Here is a 14,805-nt window from a genome sequence, read left to right as displayed (position 1 = left end):
TGCTTGCTCGCCAAAGGAATAGTTTATTTATAAAATAAATTTATATACAGCTAAGTTACTTATTGTCATCACTTTCTTGCCAAAAATAAATATTGTTTATCAAATAAACTCATCAAAAGCTGGGCTTTTTATTGGCGTCACTTGCTCCAAAAATAAATAATTTATTTACTAACTGAACTGATTAATAGCTTAGCTACTTACTGCCATTGCTTGCTCGCCAAAGAAGTTACATATTTATTAAATGAACTAATTAATAGATAATTGCCTTATGGCCACTGCCTGTTCACCAAAGAATAAATTTATTTATTACACTAATAAATAGCTAAGCTCCTTATTTCCATCACTTTCTTGCCAAAAAATTAATTTTTTTTATTAAACTAATAAGTAGCTAAACCACTCATTGCACACCACTTGTTCGCCCCAAAAATAATTTATTTTTGAATTAAAATATTAAATAGCTAAGCTACTCTTTGCTGTTTCTTGTTTGTCAAAGAATGAATTGATTTATTAAACTACTAAATAGCTAATTTACTTATTGCCAAAAAATAAGATCGTTTTTTCTCGCCAAAAAGTAATTTATTTGTGAAATAAACTAATAAAGAGCTGAGTTACTTTTTGCAACCGCTTGATCGCCCATGAATTTATTTATTTCTCAAGCTTCTATAAATAACTAAGCTACTCATTGCCATTACTTTCTTGCAAAAAATTAAGTTTATTTATCAAAGAAACTCATAAAAAGTTGAGCTGCTCATCGCCGTCCTTTGCTCTCATCAGAATAAAATTTTAATTGTTGAATAAACTTATAAATAGCTGAGCTTCTTATTGCCGGCACTTTGTGGCAAAAAAAATATTTTACATATTAAATAAATTAATTATAGGATTCACTTATTGCCACGGCTTGCCCGCAAAATACATAATAAGAGCATCAAATAAACTTAAAAAAAATTCAGCTATTCATTGCCGCCACTTGCTCCCTAAAAAAATAATCTCACTTTTAAACAAACTGAAAATGAAGCTAAGCTACTCCTTGCCATCAGTTCCTAGCCAAAAAAGTATCTTATTAATCAAACATTTTAGTCAAGGGCTAAAATACTTATTTCCGTCGCTTGCTTACCAAAACAATATTTTATTTATTAAGTAAACTTATAATTTGCTAATTTACTTGTTAAATTCGCTTACTGGCTAAAAAAGAAATAAACATAGCAGAAAAGTAACTAACAGCTAATTAAATTATTGCCATTTCATGGTCGTACATAAAAGTAGAATATTTATTAAATGAATCAATAGATAGCAGATGACCTTAGGGCGTCTTTTGCTCGCTACTAAAATAGATCATTTATCAAGTAAACTAAGAGATAAATCAGCTATTTATTGGTGCCACTTGCACACCATAAAATTAATTTATTTGACAAATAAACTATTGTATGAATGATTTTATGTAAGGCCATCGCTCGCTTGCCAAGCGAATGTATTACTCAGTAAATAAATTAATAAATAGCTAAACTTCTTATTTCCGGTACTTGCTCGCTAAAGAAATTATGTATCTGCTTGATAAATTTAAGATATAGATAAGTTACTTCTTGCCGTCGATTTGTCACCAAAAAAAATTTTTTATTTATCAATTCAACTAATAAAAAAGCTGAGCTACTTAGTTTTACCGCTTTCTCATCAAATAAATAATCCATTTATCAAATAATGTAATAAAAATCTGAGCTACTTACTGCTACCACTTGCTCGCCGAGGAATAAATTTATTTACTGAATAAACTAACAAAAAGCTGAGCTACTCGTTGCCGTCACTTGCTCACCAAAAAATTAATTTGATTATGAAATAAACTAACAAATGGATAAGTAACTCATTGCCATCACTTTCTTGAAAAAAATAAAGATTATTTATCAAATAAACTCATAAACAGCTGGGCTTTTTATCGGTGTCACTCGCTCCCAAAATGAATAATTTATTTCTCAACTGAACTGATAAATAGCTGAGCTATGAACTGCCATCGCTTGCTCGCCAAAGAAGTTATAAATTTATGAAATAAACTAATTAACAGCTAATTTACTTACTGCCACTACTTGCTCACCAAGGAATAAATTTATTAACTCAATAATCCATCAAAAAGCTGAGCTACTCGTTGTCGTCGCTTGTTTGTCAAAGAAAAAGTTTATCTATAGGCTAGCAGTAAAAAAGCCATCATAAGCGTAGCGTTATTGGCTGACTCGTGATTCCCTGGTCGAATACGCACCAGGTGAAACACGATTTTTTCTAACAAATAAATTGCTGAATTTCTCATTACCGAAACTTGCTTGCCATAAAAATAATTCATTTGACGAATAAACTATTATATAGCTAACTTACTTATTGCCGCCGCTTTTACTCGCCTAAAAAATAATGTATTTATTGCATGAATTAATAAAAAGCTGGGCTATTTACCACCGACGATTGCTTGCCAAAAAATGAGTTTAACAATAAAAGGAATTCATAAAAAGCTGAGCTATTTATTGCTACCACTTGCTCGCCAAAGAAATGTTGTATTTATTAAATAATCTATTAAAAATCAGAGTTACTTATTGCCGTCACTTTCTTACAAAAAAAATGCTTTATTTAATAAATAAATTCATAAATAGCTAATCAAGTAGTTGCCGTCACTCGCTCACCGAAGAAAAAATGTAGTTTTCAAATAAAATAATGATAAGCTCAGCTTTTTGTTTGCAGCTGCTTGCTTGCTAGAAAAATGATTTATTTAATAAATAAATTAATGAATAGCTGAGCTTCTCATTAACGTCGCATTCCCGCTATAGAGATATATCTATTTTTAGATTTTGTTTTATCTATTTAATAAATTAATAAGTCGCTGAGCTACTTTTTGCCGTCTCTTGCTGATCAAATAAATATTTTATCTATTTAATGAACTTTCAAAATGCTAAGCTTTTTCTTGCCATCGCTTGCCTGCCAAAGAATCATCTGAGTTATTGCATAAACTAATAAATAGCTAAGCTATTTATTGCCACTGCTTGCTCGCCAAAGGAATAGTTTATCTATCATATCAACTAATAAATCGCTGAAATTCTTACTGCCGTGGTTTGCTTGCCAAAGAAATAATATATTTATCAAGTAAATTAATAAATAGTAAAGCAACTCATCGCCGTCGCTTACTCGCCGAAGAAAGAATTAATTCATTTAAAAAATTAATAAATAGCTGAGCTACTCCTTGCTGTTGCTTGCTCACTAAAGAGTTAATTAGTTTATTAAACTAACAAACAGCTGAGCTTCTTATTGCCATCACTTGCTTGCTAAAGAAATTATATATTTATTAAACAAATTAATAAATAGCTGAGCTACTCTTCGCTTTCGCTTGCTCAGCAAAAAAATAATTTATTCATTAAACTTGGAAATTTAGCTGGGCTTGTTAATGGCATTTCTTGCTCCCCAACTGAATAATTTATTTCTTAACTGAACTGATGAATAGCTGAGCTATGAACTGCCATCGCTTGCTCGCCAAAGAAGTTATTAATTTATTAAATAAATTAATTAACAGCTAATTTACTTATTGCCACTACTTGCTCACCAAGGAATGAATGTATTAACTCAATAATCCACCAAAAAGCTGAGCTACTTGTTGTTGTCACTTGCTTGTCAAAGAAAAAGTTTATCCATTAAATAAACTAATAAATCGCTAAACTTATTGTTGGTACCGCTTGCTTGCCAATGAAATAATATATTTATTAAGTAAATTGATAAATGGTAGAGCTACTTATCACCGTCACTTGCTCGCCGAAGGAATAATTTATTCATTAAATGAATTAATAAATGGCTGGGCTGTTATCACCACCGCTTGCTTACATAAGAATTATTTTACTTACTGTTAAAGTCTTCGAAACAGCATGGCTTTTTTAACTGGCGCTTTCTTTCCCAGTACTTAAATTAATTATTATTTAGAATGTTCTTGTAATTTTAGATTAATATAATTATTTCAATCTTGAGCAAATCTTACCCGGTGTATACATAATATTCATTTAAAAGTTACCTGATTTTTTATTAAGCTATTGTTGAGTCCAACTTTTGCAAATTCATTGTCAGGTGCAATTTTAAAAGAGAAAGATTTACTGTGAAAAATGGACCAAAAAAAAAAAAAAACGTTTCCTAAATTAAAATCATTAAATTAAAGAAAAAAAAAAAAAAAAAAAAAAAAAATTGATTAATAACTGATTTATGGTAAATAAACGAATATACAATTTAATAACTCGACTAACCCTCTTATTCATCTCTATATTTACCTCTCTATTTTTTTTTACTCTTTAAATAATCTTGTCTTTGTCTTTACATCATTTCTATAGGTGTAGATTTTGCAATTTTCTTTTGATATTTAACGTTGTGTATGATTAATGTTTTCTCTATTTATGAGCTCAAAGAAAAATGTTATCCAATAGAGAATATCGTGAAAAAAGGATAATGGAAGAAAAGAGTAAAGACAGATCCAGGTGTAATAAAATGTTTATTTCTAAAAAAAAATTAGCTTTAATTTGTAAAAATGTTGAAATGTAACTAATACTTAAATTTTTTAAAGTAGCATCTCTTTAAACAATTTGGTCAATTGCAAATGTTTACTTTTTTCTAGTAGAGCTACATAAATTACGAGAACAGTAGTTGGAAGCGTTTTAATTACAATTATTGGAGTGGTTGGAATTTATCAGTTTGATCATGAATTTCAGGTGTATAGTCTGACTTAATTGGTATATTATTTGGTTCGGGTACTAATTTATTTTTGTTTCCAACTCTCATTGTTAGTTGAATAAAAGGTATAACTTCAACTATGGTATTATTCGCATAGTTAGCTACCATTAAACCAGAGACTGGGGACTCTACAGCATTATTTTCATAATATACTTCTGTTTGCATCATCGGTGAGACTTGTGGAAATGGGTCCATGCCAGGAAATAAATCAACATTTTATTCAACGTTTCAGCAGATCAATGGTCAGCTCCACCTTACAGAGAGTATACTATTGCCTGGCCATATGAAGTAGTACTCACAACCAAGCAAGCTCATCTAGGACACTAAGATACATTTAAGTTTCCATGATTTGTTTGAGCCAATTAGCCAACAATATCACCACCCTAAAATAAGATTTGTAATAAAAAATAAGCATCACACAATAAAAAACAGAGTTGCAAGAAAAATTTAACTGCTACGTACTGGAATATCGAAATTAGGATTCCAAGAGAGAATTCTATTGTCTTTTGCATAACTGAGAAGATCAGAATAATAAGGATTCCAGGCAATTGATATTACTTTCCTTCGATGGTTTTGGAATGTTTTTACGGTGTGGTTGCAAATCTCAAATCCTACAGTTCAATAATTGGAGTTTAATCCTCTTCTGAAGCAAGAGACAGCTGTGTGACTATATATCAGGATGTCAGTGTACTGATTTCCATCTCACTTATATTTCAATAATGATGAAGAATTATTATGTTAAAATTCCTGATGATAATGCTTATAGAGGCTCTTGAATTGGCATCGGTGAGTATTACCATGGCTTAATTCTTCTTCAAATGACACAACGCTGTGAAAATGTTGAAGCAAGAATGTGTTGCACTGTAAACAACAAAATGCTCTAATGTCAATTATGAATGTGTAAAAAAAAATGTTGCCATGTAACGTACCTCGTGTATTCCATGATTCATCTAGTACATCCTCAGGTGGTAAATTTTTTTGGAACTAGGAGACATAGGCTCATTTGTCCAATTAATATACAAAGTATAAATGTCACTATCTGTCTCACCAGTAGCTAGAAAATGAGACTGAAATGAATTTAAGTCCAGTGCTCTCACAGGACCTTTGTGTTTGTTGGGACTGCTAATCAAACAGTTGCTGTCGTTCTCAAACATCTTGTCAGCAAAGTGAATCATTATTTTTCCACAATCATAGCAACTCACAATAATGCCAGCTGGATTCGTTCCGCCAGCTCCCCAAATTATTTTGTAAAATCTTGATGGTGATTATAATTATCATACTTAATTTCTCAATACTACGAATATTTTAGGTACACATGAATAAAAAAAAGGACAAAACCTTCGATCACTTGGCACACTGATCTTGATGTACGTATCATACAGCCTGGCTCCTCCAGGTTGAGAGAATACAAATCCAAACTGGCATTACAATACTTAAACTGATATCCAACTGCTGAGCAACTGTTACTGCAGCCAGCAAAATTGGAAAGTTGGTGGGCTGCTGGACTGGAGGTGACCAGGTCACATCTACAGCTTAATGAAATTTCTTTACCTTCATAATTTACTTCATTTGAATAATCGTAAAGACCATCTGCCACAACTGTACTATATGTTTGGAATATGATGAGCTGCGCACTTGTTAACTTTGAGCAAGTCTGAACTTCATTTTTATTATTAACTGTGCTATTAGCATCACATGGCACCAAGTTTTCATAAGAGCGTTGAGTGACTTTTCTCTGTACCTCCATTGTGAACAATAATTATTAAAAAACTCTTTACTACAGCCTCTAAAGCAACTGGAATTCACAGCCATTCGATCATTTCAGAGATTCAGGTACATTTTCTTGTCAAACTTCATCAGCCCTTGATTTTTCTTATTATCCTCCAAAATTGTGCTTGATAAAACTAAATTTTAACCTCTTGCTTCTTGATAAGTTTTTATTTTGTTTTGGTTGATTTGATTGCAGGAAAAGTAAATCACCACTTTGTGACTGGAAACTTATGGGAATTACTTATTTGTTAGCAATCCCACGTTAAAGTCCTGCTTGATTTATATACTAATTTAAGAGAGACAAAAAAGTATACAAAAAGAAAATAAAAAAACAAGCACTGCAACTCACCAAACACTGTTGGGCTTATAACTGAAATATGCAGTTTACTTGTCAGATCTGCTTAGCAGCTACTTGTCAAACTGCTAGCACTAACAGTAGTATCTTTGCTCACCTCATCGTTTGACTTGGTGAAAAAAGGCCACAGTTGGTTGAAGAGAAGTCAAGGTCAAGCCATTGGTCAGTACTTATAAGTACCAGCATTAACGTTGGCTTGGCTCTTGGTATCTCAGTTATCAGCACCGGTACAGGAGACAGGAATGACAGAACAGACAACAGAGCACTTAACCACTATATCGCGCAACAATCAGCTGGTACATATTATATACACACATGTATATATATAGCTACATCATACATGACTAGTGACTATAGTATTTGAGAACCGCTGTGGTAACAGACGACGCTTTTGGCTGTCGCGCAGCCGCGACCAAAAAGAAGTCCCCCCACCACTCTTCTTAGATGGGAGAGTGGTGGGGGGACCACTTTTCGCCATCTTGAAGCCAACACTGCTTCTCTAATTGGGTGAGCATGCGCAGTATGGCTCTCGTCTCTCGTCTCGACTCTCGAAACTGAGAAAGACTGACTCTTGCACCTTTCTCTCTCGCTCCTGGTAACACATTGGAAGCCTGATCACTTCCTCTATTCTCATACCTCTATGATTCTGAGATGTTATAATTTAAACATAATTTAAACTTAGCGCGATTCTGCCAGTCTGCAGACTGCCAGACTCCATGTAATCTCACCCTAAGTACGCCACGTTATATCTGTAGATATAGTCATACAGGTTACACACACAGCCGATCTTATGCATCAAAAAGGTTATATGTGTGGTTTTTTGCATAGATTTAGGAAAATAACAATTATTGGAGATACTATTTTTTGCAACATAATTATTACAACTTTAGGAAGTCGTCCTTACAATGTTACGTTAAAGATCATTCTTTTTCTTCAGAGTCGTGCCTTCAATCTGTGATTTTGAATACTCAATTTTTTATGACACTGAATTTCGGAGCGGAAACCAAATTTGAAAATTTAATTAATAATTTTTAAACGAAGCGAAAATGTGACAGAACAACTAAGTGTAGCATAAGAGACTACCAGAGATATATATGTCGTAAAAAAAATAATTTTCCATAATTATACCTAAACACAAAATTATCATATATATGTGCCTGTGCTAGCTTTACTACTCCTTCCAGCTTTTGGCTTTCGTAACTAAAAAACCAAATTGAAGGCCGAAAATCGAAACGCAAAAAACTAATTTTTTCAATTATTATTCCGACTAGAATAAATTTTAATTATAAAAAAAAATGATAAAAAAAAACAGAGATTTGATATTAATGGTGGTGGAAGTCGCTACTCTTGTTACACTTTATTGGAGCGTGGTGAGTATACATATTTTTCGTTGGAAGTTTCAAGTGTTGAAAGGCTTGCTCACAAGCCAGTGTATATACATAGTATTGTTCAAAAAGTAGCAGCTAAACGTTGGGGTACATTCGTCGGAACTTAGTGAGAGTTTTGACAGTTTTAATCGAAAATCTGAACTATCGTTTGCTTTTGCTGGGATTAATTTAAATCTTTTTTTAAAGCTGTCCATATAAATCGTCCAGATAACAAACCGTATCTATTCGTGTGTTTTGACTGTAGTTATAATCTACCACGGTATTGTCAATGCAACTCCATAGCAGATTTGACAGTTTTTTGTTTCGTTTGTCCCTCTTATATTCGTGTAAAAACATTCAGAATTAGGACTTTTGCCCTTCGTAATAATTTATTAACTTTGAGGTAATTAATAAAATTAAACAAGATCATGAGATGTTAATGTAAAATGTGATCGAAATATTGTAAAAGATTCAACATTATTTTATATAACGTACATAATTTAAGTACACAAAATAGTATATTACGTACCTTGGGAGCAAAGTGCGGCTAGCGCGGCTGAAGGCCGTGGTTTATTAAATGATTGCGCCTGAGGTACGTAGGTCATTTTTTGTCTCGAGGGCTCAAAGTGCAATTTTACGCTAATAGGCACACTTTGGGCACGGTAACTTACTTTGTGCCCGTGGGCCTGAAGTCAGCCCGAGGGCGCAAAGCGCAGCTGCACTTTGGGCCCATGGTATGAAAATATATTTTCCTACCTCGGGCGTTTTTTAAAGGCTGGTGTGCTCTCAGTAGGAAAAATAGCACTCGCCACATAAGTCATTAATACTATTTACTTGGCTAATACTAATACTATTTTCTCTTTCTAAGCCACTAATACTATTTCCTCGCTCGGGGAGTTTTTTTTTTTTTTTTATCTTAGAAGGTTAATTTCCGTGCTTTTGAAAGAAAAAATATCTATCGTACCTCGTGCTTACCTGATCAAGGTAAATATATAATAAGGAGTCCTTTGAGCCTGCATCGCAAGTCCCTCAAGACTGATGCTTGCCCCGGTAAACATGAGCCAATCGTATTAAAAGAAAAGATAGTGGCCGTATTATCGAGACCTAATTACCATGTATTGTGTACGCTTGCTTTGGTTCTGGTGTGATCCCACTAGATTTTTCGACGAAAAGCTCAAGGTCATGCATGTTGTAGTATTAGAAATGAATTTATTGGATTTATCTATTATGGCAAGTATCATAGTAATATTAGGAAGGTATAAATTACACGATAAACAATTTTTTTCGTATTTTCTGTTTCTTTTGTGTGAAATAATAAGAAAGTCGATAATAGGTGTACCCATTTCTATTGTGCGAGTATTATCAAGGCTCTACTTAAAGCAATGCTAGTAGCTGTAACAAGTATCTTCTAACCTTCATTTTTTGTCTGTTAATTTTTTTTCTTAGATTACGTTGTGGTGCAATAAGGCTACGTTCATTTTTGTTATTATAAAGAAAACTTGTAAATTTGCATGAAACATTTACAAATCTTAATACATAATATATTATATTGTGGTTATATGTATTATATTATAATCCATATAACCACGTACTTAGTAGATTCGAGGAGTATTGTCAATAAGGGCCCACAAAAATTCTACGGGCTGTTTTGGGACTCGAGAATACAGCCAATGAACAGTTTTGTTATTTGTTTGATAATTAACGTTAATCATTAAATTTTGATAATGCAAAAAAATTTACACTTGTAGATCAATCAATCAATCAAGCCAAGTGATGGCTCAGTAGATATAGCATGTCTGCCTATGTATCTTGATGGCCAGATTTGATTCTCACTCTGGGAAAAGGCTTTTTCGAAAAAATTGAAGGAGTTTTTTCCCGCATAAAAATCGTTCTCTTATCCATCCCACTGTATCCTTACACTAATTAATAAACCGCTGAATAAATAAATCAATGTTATATACTACCGTGGGGCTTAACATGAGATGTCAACTAGCTACGTCTGAGTTCTAATGGGCAATGATGATAAATTTCAAAAAAAGTTAAACAACTAATATTTACTGAAACTTAGATTAAATAATTACGTATACATTTTATAATACACTGCAGTGCTTAAACTCTCCTATTAGATTAGTTGATTTACTAAAAAATTTGTAAAAAAACTCGACTATTGCCATAGTAAAATTACCACGTCTAGCCTTGGTCGGATTATTTACAGTGCTAGGCGTTGTAAAAGTACAACAGCAGAAGTAGAATTATGACAAAATGAGTTTAAGTACTACAAAATTGTGTTTAAACGACGTTTTTTTAAGTAAATTTTTACAAACGGAATAGTAAATCTACGTTACTATTTTTTACGGTGATGTCTGCTGCAAACATAGCGAATACGAATACGACCGATTTTTTTAAAAATCCCTTCCTTTTTTTTACTTTAACTTTCTATTCGCGATGTGTAAAAATTATAGTGTTATTTACCTATGTGTACATTATAGCGTTAGTAATTATATTTAATATATATAATTGATCCACGTGAAAAATCATTGAGGTCTTAGGTCTTTGTATATAATTATTTTTTTTTAATTTATTAAATGAAAGAAAATCACTATCAACAACGCGAAAAAATTTCTGTTTATGAAGGAGGCTGGGGCGTTTTAGAACGAACTGACAGATTTTGCTGATATTGTTTTGGAATTTTAGTAAAATGTGCCACTTTCATTTGCAAAAAAGAAACACCTTACTTGACGACGTAATTTTTGAGAAAAACGATGTTAAAAAATTGTCAATTAAACGCATAATCTTATAGGATTCTGCAAAAAATTGAGTAATATGCGAAAATTAGCCAAAAACTTTCGTTAAACCAAATATATCCAAAAACTTCATGCAACAAGGAATCTGTTGATTTTAAAAAAGGATAGGGTTGGCGACTTCAATCGTTAAACTTCTAACTTTTGAAACCTCTACTTTACTTATACACCACCGATGGCTGCGTACCTTATTCAACTCTTTTTTATTCATGAATTTATCTGACATGGTGTTGTATTATTTTTTTTAATGTAGAGAAAAAAGTACAAGCGAGTTTTCACCCAAAACTTCGAATCCAGCAGCGAGGACGATGATCGACCGATCCCACCGAAAAATCGTCGAAGCCAATCTACCCTTCGGAATAGCTGCTTGACTGATGAAAGGTATTTTTAAGAAGTTCAATTCCTTACTATTTATACCCCATGCTGCGAATACAACTATTTAAAATGTAAATATCTGATTACGCTGAAGTTCCGAACGTTCACTTGGAACGAAAATCGAAACTTAGAAAATAAGTCAAAATCATTACCTTAGAGGTAAATAAAGGTCAAGAAATACTTAATCAAGGTATTATTCGTAAAAATTAGGTTACTGGTAAAAAAAATTTTTTTCTTTTAACCTAACCTGCCATCCGAGATCGGGAACAGTGCTACACACGAAAAATACGTCAAGCTCAAAATTTGCGTCTAGAAACTTTTTTAAGCAAAACATCCCTCTGGAATCATTAAATGTCATTGCTTTTGATGTTATAAATCTGTAAAATCTGTAATTGGGCCAATATATTGGGAGGACGGACCGGTATAGACCGATTTCTGGGCCAAAAACGCCCGAAATCGACGAAGTCCCTGCCGCAAAAGGCGATTGAAAATTTTTTTAAGCAAAACATCCCTCTGTAATCAACGAATGTTATTTTTATTCTAATTACAAATTTTTACAACGTTTGTCTTTATTTAAAAGGATGAAGAGGAGAACCTTGCAATGTAGTAGTGCCGACTCTGATACGTGCAGTGATAGTGATAATGATAAGACTCACTGTCCAGTAAAAAGGAAAGTCTTCGTGTCGCACCGGAAGAGTGACTTGCAAAAAAGGTAAATTATCGTCTTTACTGTAAGGTCGTCAGCCTGTCCCTGTTTAGCCCTTCTCTGGAGGAGCCCTCTAAGTGACATTGGCGCTTCTTGCAAGCGACATCGGATCCACTAATTCCTACCTCACAGCCCAACAGTGTTTTGCATTCACTCAGGCCCGGAGACTTTTGTGATAAAGGAAAATCTGGAACTAGGCTGAGAAACAAAAACTTTTTAGAAGTTGTAGTCATATCATAGGTGCCGGGTTCCATCACTTGTTGTTACAGTACCCAGAGGGAGAACTCCCTTTGATATTTTGTAGGAATCTGAGAGTGTACTAGTCCGAAGATGTAACTTGTTATCATTTCATTTTTTCTTTCCTTTTTAGTGTTGGGTAACTTTTTCTTTGCAGTAAGATTGCTAACTCTTAAAAAATCATATCAATTTGTTTAAAACGACGATATTAATTTGATAAACTGTGTCAGGTAGCTCTTCACCTTTTTAAAAGTCAAACCATTGCACCTAAATTGAAATCTGTAGTAAAATATGACTCGACGAATTTACAGTTACAGGGCATGTTACTGGCCAATATCGACAAAAAATCACATTAAAAATTCGAAATTCCAGCATTGGTCTTATGGGGCATTTTGATCCTTAAATTTTTAGTTTTCTATAGACAATGACTGATCCATGTTACTAATCTGTTTAAAGTCGTTATATGTACTTTCCATTATTTGAATTAGTTCAATTGATTGGTTTTTCATATCTCTACAACAATAATTACATGGCAACCAAGACATAATAGAAGTCTTCGGCATTCAGATTAATTAAGCCGTGTCTTGAATTGTCAACAGTCTCATCGAATTGATAATTCAAAATTTTTAATGACAGAATAATGAGAAGCACTTTCAAATACTTTCAGAATAAACAATAAGGAAAAAGAAAAAACCTGTAAAGAAAAAATATTCAAAAAGAAAACCTAACCTTCCATTGAAAAAATCTGCATTTAAGAAAAGCGAAATTCTGTGATTCGAGGTCACTACTTCAGAGGTTACAAGTACAAAGTGAGAAGTACTGTAAAAGGCGTAACGTAAGTAGTTTATTATTATTTTTAATAGTATACATCTTGATACTTCTCGAATTTCGAGTAGAGAGAAAATAATAGTAATATATGCTGAGAGTGAAAAATATATTTTCGTAATAAGAATGAGGTGGGAAGTGTTACTGGCAGTGCACGTTATACGATATTTCTTAGTAAAAATTCCTACATCGAATAAATATTGCGAATTTAGGTAATTGCTGTAAAGAGTATTTAGGATAGAAAAATTGTTTTTCAATGGAATATTTTTTATACATCTTAGGGAATTGATTTGAGCCAGTTATGGAAGAATAACCCATGTGTGTTGCATTCTAAAAGTTTAATTTTTTCTTTTATAAAGTTACGCAAAATAATCTAGTTATGTTTCGATCGACACATATAATTTAATAGTTCATTTAATTTTAACACAATAGATATTTGGTATGCTCAAGAATAGACGACGGTAAAAATAAATGTAACGGAACGTGCATGATTGACGATGGCAATTACGTGGAAGGAAAAAAATAACACAATTATCCTAGACGTAAAAGTTTGAATAAAGATCGGAAATTTTGAAGAGCCCTCTAAAAAGCCGTAACAAAAACAGCCATTGGAAGTGTAAAAAAAGTTTATGACAGCATAAAAGTACAGTTAGTAAAAGTTTTACTTTAAACCATGTACTTATAATTATACATATATTAAAAATTAGAAAATTTACATCGGTCAGCTTAGACTAGGCTTGTGCCAGATAACATTTTTTGGAGATTTCTGGTCTCACCTCAAAAAATAATAAGTATCGGCTAGATATTTCTGTCCTAAACAATTTTTTTCCTTACATCTTCTTTTTCTTCAAAAATGTTGTATCTTGAAAAATTTTAGATACTACTAAGATTACCAATTTTTTTCAAAAATTTTTCATAAAAATTGGGATCGTAATCTCGCCTTCTTCAGATTATTTACGTAATGTTGGGTAATTCTTGATTTCTCAAAAGAATTTATGGATGTATATTTTTTGCATATCACAGTATATTTCAAGCCAGTTCTCGATTTTTCAACCCCATGATTGTAAATTCATTTTCAAATTTCACTCTTTAATAAAACTTTTCTGATTTCAATAACGATTTAAATGCTTATAAAATAGTAAAAGTAGATCCATTCAAAGCTATTATGTTTGTCATTCTATGTAGTTAAATATTACTAATTACTATGATGAAATTATTAACGTACAAATATATATAGTGCGGTACGTGTAAATATTTTTGAAAAATATTTAATAACAGTATTTATGCAGAAAAATATTAATACATAATAACATGTAATAGTTTTATTTTTATTTGAAACATCTTGAGATTGTCTTGAAAATTCTTTTTTGAGACAAGATTTTCGTTCTATTTCGTCTCAAAAAATGGCGTTTTAAGTTTCCTTGACCTACAGTGTCACTCTAGGGATGTCTAGACACCTACCCCCACCATAGCTGTCTGCCATTTTCAGGCAAACGATGCGCGGCCCGTTTCAAACTCGGCAAATCTTTTTTTTTTCCTCGCATTAACGAAAACAATTATTTTCTCGTGTTAAATCGGTGTATTAAAACAAAAAAATGAGGTAATAACGATTAACCATTTTGTATCTAAATACAT

At 32.5% G+C, this 14,805-nt stretch overlaps 1 protein-coding gene and 1 long non-coding RNA gene across 2 annotated transcripts in view; one reads left to right on the top strand and one right to left on the bottom strand.

The window, feature by feature from the left end:
• Positions 1-14,805, top strand: part of LOC111642868 (pyruvate dehydrogenase E1 component subunit alpha type II, mitochondrial-like) — a 357,445-nt gene that overhangs the window by 15,011 nt on the left and 327,629 nt on the right. The gene's annotated exons all lie outside the window — the stretch shown is intronic.
• On the bottom strand, positions 4,595-5,985 carry LOC149373765 (uncharacterized). The gene is made up of 3 exons (XR_016293306.1): positions 5,664-5,985; positions 5,197-5,595; positions 4,595-5,117 (listed from the first exon to the last, which is right to left on the bottom strand). It is a non-coding gene; the product is annotated as an uncharacterized LOC149373765 (long non-coding RNA).

This window comes from Copidosoma floridanum, unplaced genomic scaffold (assembly GCF_036245765.1).
Source record: "Copidosoma floridanum isolate Cflo_tuat_1 unplaced genomic scaffold, Cflo_Japanese_pri ptg000027l, whole genome shotgun sequence".
NCBI classification, from domain to species: Eukaryota; Metazoa; Arthropoda; class Insecta; order Hymenoptera; family Encyrtidae; genus Copidosoma; species Copidosoma floridanum.
The sequence above is the reverse complement of the archived record's forward strand: the minus strand, read 5'-3'. Positions and strand labels throughout refer to the sequence as shown.